At 46.5% G+C, this 6,119-nt stretch overlaps 1 protein-coding gene across 1 annotated transcript in view; it reads left to right on the top strand.

The window, feature by feature from the left end:
• The window catches only part of CPNE5 (copine 5), a 106,344-nt gene that overhangs the window by 837 nt on the left and 99,388 nt on the right, over nt 1-6,119 (top strand). The gene's annotated exons all lie outside the window — the stretch shown is intronic.

Genomic DNA, 6,119 nt, shown 5'->3' with positions numbered 1-6,119 from the left:
TTGCGGAGCACAGGCTCCAGACACGCAGGCTCAGCGGCCGTGGCTCATGGGCATAGCTGCTCCGCGGCATGTGGGATCTTCCTGGACTGGGGCACAAACCCGTGTCCCTTGCATCGGCAGGCGGACGCTCAACCACTGCGCCACCAGGGAAGCCCACCACTTAAGTTTTTTAACCTAAGACTTTAGAGAAACTAGATAAGAGATTTTATATATATATTTTTTAATCTTTCTGATTTTTTTAGGGAGGGGGCGGTGAGAGAAAGGAAGTTAATACCTATGGAATACATAGAACTTCCAAAATAAAATGCCATTGATGGTTGAAATCACTGCTGTAGTTTGATTTTAAATATTGTAAGAGGTTCTAACAGCCATTTGGACCTCTGAACCCTTTCAAGTAGTATTGCAGGACTGATATTCAAGTTTTCATATCATTTTAGGTTTTTGCATCTCTAGTAGACTTCTCCCATCCAATAGTAGGTTTGACTTTAAAAAAGCAACACCAAAGAAAGAAGTAAGTGATGTTGATTAGCATTTCTGAGTAAGGGGGAATCCCCTGTAGATTAACCAAGTGGATGTGCTGAGAGACCTGAACCATTCCCTGAACTTGGAAGAGATACACCTGCATGTCATCACAAGCCCAGAGGCAAAATGTGTTGTGGTGTTTGTTTTCTTTTTTTTTGCGGTACACGGGCCTCTCACTGTTGTGGCCTCTCCCATTGCGGAGCACAGGCTCCGGACGCGCAGGCTCAGAGGCCATGGCTCACGGGCCCAGCCGCTCCGCGGCATGTGGGATCTTCCCGGACCGGGGCACGAACCCGTGTCCCCTGCATCGGCAGGCAGACTCTCAACCACTGCGCCACCAGGGAAAGCCCCATTGTGTTTGTTTTCTTAAATGGGTAGTTTGTTGATTGAAAAGGGGATTATAGCTTAACTGTTCATCCTTATCACTCTACATATTTTGGAAATGGTGATTTACTTTATGGAATGGCCAAACAAGGTTCTGTTCCCCAAGCCTTCCCCATGTTCAGCCTCTTTCTCCATCTTTCTGTCTCTTTTCTCTGAAAAACAAAAAAGCAAAACCCATCAACAAACTATATAAATGACTTTGTAACCTCCCAGAGATGGTTTTGGGGTATAGAGTACTATTCTGGGAAAATAGAAATACGTTTCTTTCAGCCTGGACTGGGTGGACATAATTGGACCCACCTCTAGGAGCAAGGAATAAGACACTCAACCACTGACCTTCCAGAATTATAATCCTGAAAATCCCTGCTTTCACCCAGGTCATTGAGAGAGGTGGAAACGTATTATCGCTACTTTGAGAAGTAAAGAAGGTTGTGATTACACTGGGAAGAGCTACACAGGCACAGCTGCTTGTTTCTGGATAAAATACCAAATGTATGCCGAGGTGATCACACATGCAACATATGCCAGTTTTCATAAAGGATGTGACCTCAAAGAGTAAAACTTGAACTGTTTCAGTTTCCAGTGATTCTGCCAGTTAGCCAGAGATATAGAAATTCTTGACTCTGTGTAAAGGGAGCTTGTGTAAAAGGAATCCTGGTTGATCCCTTTGTCATACGAGTGTCTACACCCTCTCTGGAAAAGTACAGTTACGACAAGTCTTGTGGAAGTGGGGTGTGTTAGGGCACAGATAGCTCATTTCAGTCACAGCTCAAATAGATCAAGGTGAAGGTAGGTTACACAGAGAATGCAGGATGAGTTTGTAACTTAGATGGAGATTAATGAAGATAGGTTGTGGGACTGTGAGAGCTAATCAAGGGACAGGAGATATATAGCTTTGGTGGGAAGGGTAGGAGATTCCAGACTTTTTAGAGAAGGCTTGAAGTTGGGGGTAGATAAGCCAACGAAAGAAGCCTTCAAACAACTGCCCAGGGGATGGGTTAGAAGTTTGGTACCCAGACTGGAAAGTGCGTGGCCCCCAAGGGTCTTAGCCCAGGGCTTCTCACTCTTTGCCACACTCAAGAATCACTGGGGAGCCTGCTAGAAAGCAGATCCAGGTTCAGCATCCGGCTAGAGATTCTGGGTTTCTAACCAGCTCCCAGGAGATGGTGACTGCTGGTCCAGATACTACACTTTGAGTGGTGAGAGCCTAAAGGTCATGTTTGTCAACATGAAATTGGGGCGGGGAGTGGTTCCTAGAGCATGGAGCAATCAGGACAATAACCTTTTCTTCTGCCTCCTAGACCAGTAGTGGTCTTAGAAAACGGAAGGGATTCAAAGCTCTTGGCTTTGGCTGCTAAGATTGAGCTTTAAGAAACAATGCTCTTCCACCTTCCGTTCCCATTTAGTACACCGCGGACATCAGGCCATGTGTGACACTAATAAGATCCTGTGAGGGTACCAGAGGGGGTGAGATGGTATGGTTCAGTAGATATCACAGAAATTCAGGGGAGAGGTCATCAGCAATTATGACATTGACGATAAAGGGCTCTGGAACCAGACTGCCAGAGTTCAGAGCCCAGCTTCACCGCTTAGCAGCAGTGTGATGAACTATTAATAGTTTCTTAATCTCTCTGTGCCTTAGTTTCCTCAACTATAAAATGAGGATAATGGTCCTAACCTCATAAGGCTATTGTGAAGATTAAATGAGCTAGAGCAGGTACTTAGAACAGGGACCAGCATTTAGGAAACAGCTGTCCTTATTACCGGCGGCCCTCGAAGCCACCACATACTTCTGCCTTTTCACACCAACGTTTCAGCAGCCTGACCTTGCACACCTCTCCCTCCCGCTGGGCTAACCTCTGAGAGCAAAAGCCCTTGTCTTATTCCCTTCTGGGAGTTCTCTTAGCACCTTATGCAATTCTTTGAGGTTATTGCTGAATAAATCAAATTAAAAATTGTTCTCTGTCAGGAAAAGATTTGAGATCCATTTGCAGAAATAATAGCATTACCCCAAGTCTCCAAACCCAGGCTTTAGCTGGTATGGTAGCAAAGCCTTTCCACTAAGCCCTGTGGAAGTCCTCAGCTTGATTTATTTTTGGACTGTGTCTCCAGAATATGTCAAAATAGCTTTCTCTGCACAAGGGAAACGATTCCTACCCTCAGATCCTCGAGCCAATCTGAGCTGTCACCGTGGCCCCTTCTGGCACTACATTCTTGCAACGTGTGGAGGAGGAAACATTGAAGAGCACATTTGTTTAAGTGGCAGAGTTTACTGCCTACAAAGCACTTCATGGCCTCAGAGCCCTGTTGCCTGTAGGATAGATTACTATTTTTCAGGTAAATATCGGATAGGGATCTTCCAGCAACATTTTTTTTTACAGATAAAAGAGGGGAGAAAAACAACCAAAAAAGGAAGCAAAGTATAGGGGAAGAAAACATGTTAGGGTCTCACTCTAAGGCCGGCTTGGTCTGATTTTGAAAAATGGGTCCTTATTTGTTCTTCCAAGTAGGTAATCCATGATCCCTAACTGTCTGAAACCACAGATGGCCAGTTTTGGGTCAGGTTTGTGGACAGTGAGATGTGAGGCTTTTGTGTGACCTTGGGTGAATCACTTTACCTCTGAAACTTGGTTTTCTCATTCATCAAACGAAGATCAGAGCAAGGCCCCTATTAGCCCTAAATTTCTGAATCTAGGTCATTCTGAGAAGATTCTTTCAGCTGCCGAATTTCCATTTAGAATGCTGTTTTGGAAATTTGCCACTAGAGGCCAGTGTCAATACAGTTTAGCCTTGCAGCTTCTTCAAACGGCAGATGCCTACCAATGCCTTTTCATGATTCTAAGCCAGGCCTGGCACCCCTTGGGTGTGGAAAACCAGCAGCTGCTCAGACTGAGTGGGGCCAGAATTGAGACATCAGCCTAGCATTGAAAAGGCCTGGGAAGACTCTGTCGGCACAGGCCCGCCAGCCCTCTTTCCTGTCTACTGGACTAGATGGAGGAGAAGCCCTCCGTGCATGGTGAGGGTGCTTGAGCCCCTGTGCCCGGGGCCTGGTTCTGTAGCATGCCTCATTGTAAAGAGCCAGCTCCCTCTTAGCCACTTAATATTGCACTTTACAGTTGAAAGCCAATCATTCAGCAAGTAATCTTGGAGCCCCTCTTTTAGGCCCAGCAATAGCAAGTATTTTCAGAGTCAACCAGAAGGAACCTTAGAGGACTTCCCTGGTGACGCAGTGGGTAAGAATCCGCCTGCCAGTGCAGGGGACACAGGTTCGAGCCCTGGTCTGGGAAGATCCCACATGCCGTGGAGCAACTAAGCCCGTGCGCCACAACTGCTGAGCCCACGTGCCACAACTACTGAATCCCGTGCTCCTAGAGCCTGTGCTCAGCAACAAGAGAAGCCACCACAATGAGAAGCCCGCTCGCCGCAACTAGAGAAAGCCCGCATGCAGTAACAAAGACCCAATGCAGCCGAAAGTAAATAAGTGAATAAATTTATTTTAAAAAAAAAAACCTTAGAAGAAATTATTGCCCTTTCTCTGTTCCATGGTCTGTGGAAGCTTCTTATATGTATTTTTCTCTTAATCTCCAAAGCCATCTTCTGAGGTTGGCATTATTATGCCCATTTGCAGGTGAGCAGACTGCGGACCAAAGACAAGTAGCACTGAGCCTTGTACAAAGTGAATGTATGGAATAACAGGCCCAGTGTTGCAGGGCTAGTAAAAGGCATGTCTAGGACTTGAACTTGAGAACTTCTGATCCCAAGTTTAGCCCTTTTATCTCTACCTTTGACGTACAGAGGAGAAAGATGAGGTGCAGAAAAAGAGAATGATCTGGTGGCAGGGTAGGCATTAGGACCTGAAACTCCTGCCTTGCAGTCTATCCATCCTAGAGCATCCTCAGCCCAAGCTGGCTGGGAGGCTCCAGCCTTAGTTATCTCCAAGACCCTTCTAAGCAGAGCCTGCACTAGGCCTGCCAAGGTACAGCAGGAGGGGGAGAAGGAGGGAGGGAGGAAAGGAGCACAAATGACCCTAATCAGTGTGTTTATTGGATCATAACTGTATTAGCCTCACCACTCAGCTAATCTCATAGACTCACTTTCCTCTTTGTGAGGATCTGGCCACAGCTTCATTAAAAGCTGCTGGCCCGAGTACCTGTGAGGAAGCTCTTGTACAGCAGAGGTGGTGGGGAAGGAGGCAGAAAGCAATATTTCTACTTCCTCGTTATGCTGACGGGGAAGACGGCCATTTCACATTCACTGTATAAGGAAAGCCCCCAAGGAAAGGGAGTCCAAGGTTCACAACTGTCTTTGGAAACATTCAGCTCTAAGAGAAAATGTTCCCTTTGTGCCTCCCCTTTTTGAAAGTATTTGTGATACTTTAAGAGAAAACGAGAAGGGAAGAAACTCATGTTTGGGGAACATACCACATGCCAGGTGCTTTACATGTATTATTCCATTTAATCCTCTGAAGGCCTGTGAACAAGACATCATAATGTCCGTTTCATAGATGAATCCGTTTCATGGATGAAGCTCCATGTCAGATGGCTGGGTTTTGGCAGAGCTGAGCTTCAGGCTTGGGGTCTGCTGTCTCCCTCGGTCATACCCGAAACTCCCACAGGATTGGTTTCCATACCATTCTCTGCCCCCTCCTCCCTCCAGCTCAGAAAATATAGAAGCTGGTTTTCGAGCCAGGTCATTGTGTAACCTTGGCAACTTCCTTGAGCCGTAGTTTTTCCATCTATGGAATGAGAGGCCAGACTTGGTTTCTCTGCTCGAAACCTGGGCAGTTTTATGATGGTATTTTCTCACAGCACATTCTCATCTAATTGGACTCTTATGCCAGTTTGGAGGGGATGGGCGTATGGGTATCATCATCCCCATTTTTTAAGCTAGGGGAACCTGAGAAGCAGAGATAGAATGAGGGTTCAAGGTCATAACATGAATGGTTGGAATGGAGACAACCCAGCACTGCCTCTTGCCTCCAGGCAGGCGGGCAGGCGGCCTCTGAGAGGCTGTCAGCAGCAGCTCCCCAATCCTGACACCTGAGCCTCACCCTGGCTCCTGATAGAATTATCAGAGAACTGGGGAACACATACTTACTGTAATCAGAGCAACTTTTCTTAGCCAGGGGTGGAGGAGGCAAGATGTGAAGTGTGTCTGATGAGCTCCTCTCTCAGTGCAGGGCCCAGAGTTAATAAAACTCAGGGAAATCACAT

Source organism: Aethalodelphis obliquidens, unplaced genomic scaffold (assembly GCF_003676395.1).
Source record: "Aethalodelphis obliquidens isolate GAN/ISIS:26980383/991018 unplaced genomic scaffold, ASM367639v1 scaffold31, whole genome shotgun sequence".
Classification (NCBI taxonomy): domain Eukaryota; kingdom Metazoa; phylum Chordata; class Mammalia; order Artiodactyla; family Delphinidae; genus Aethalodelphis; species Aethalodelphis obliquidens.
Note: the sequence above shows the minus strand (reverse complement) of the source record. Positions and strands in the feature narration are given on the sequence as shown.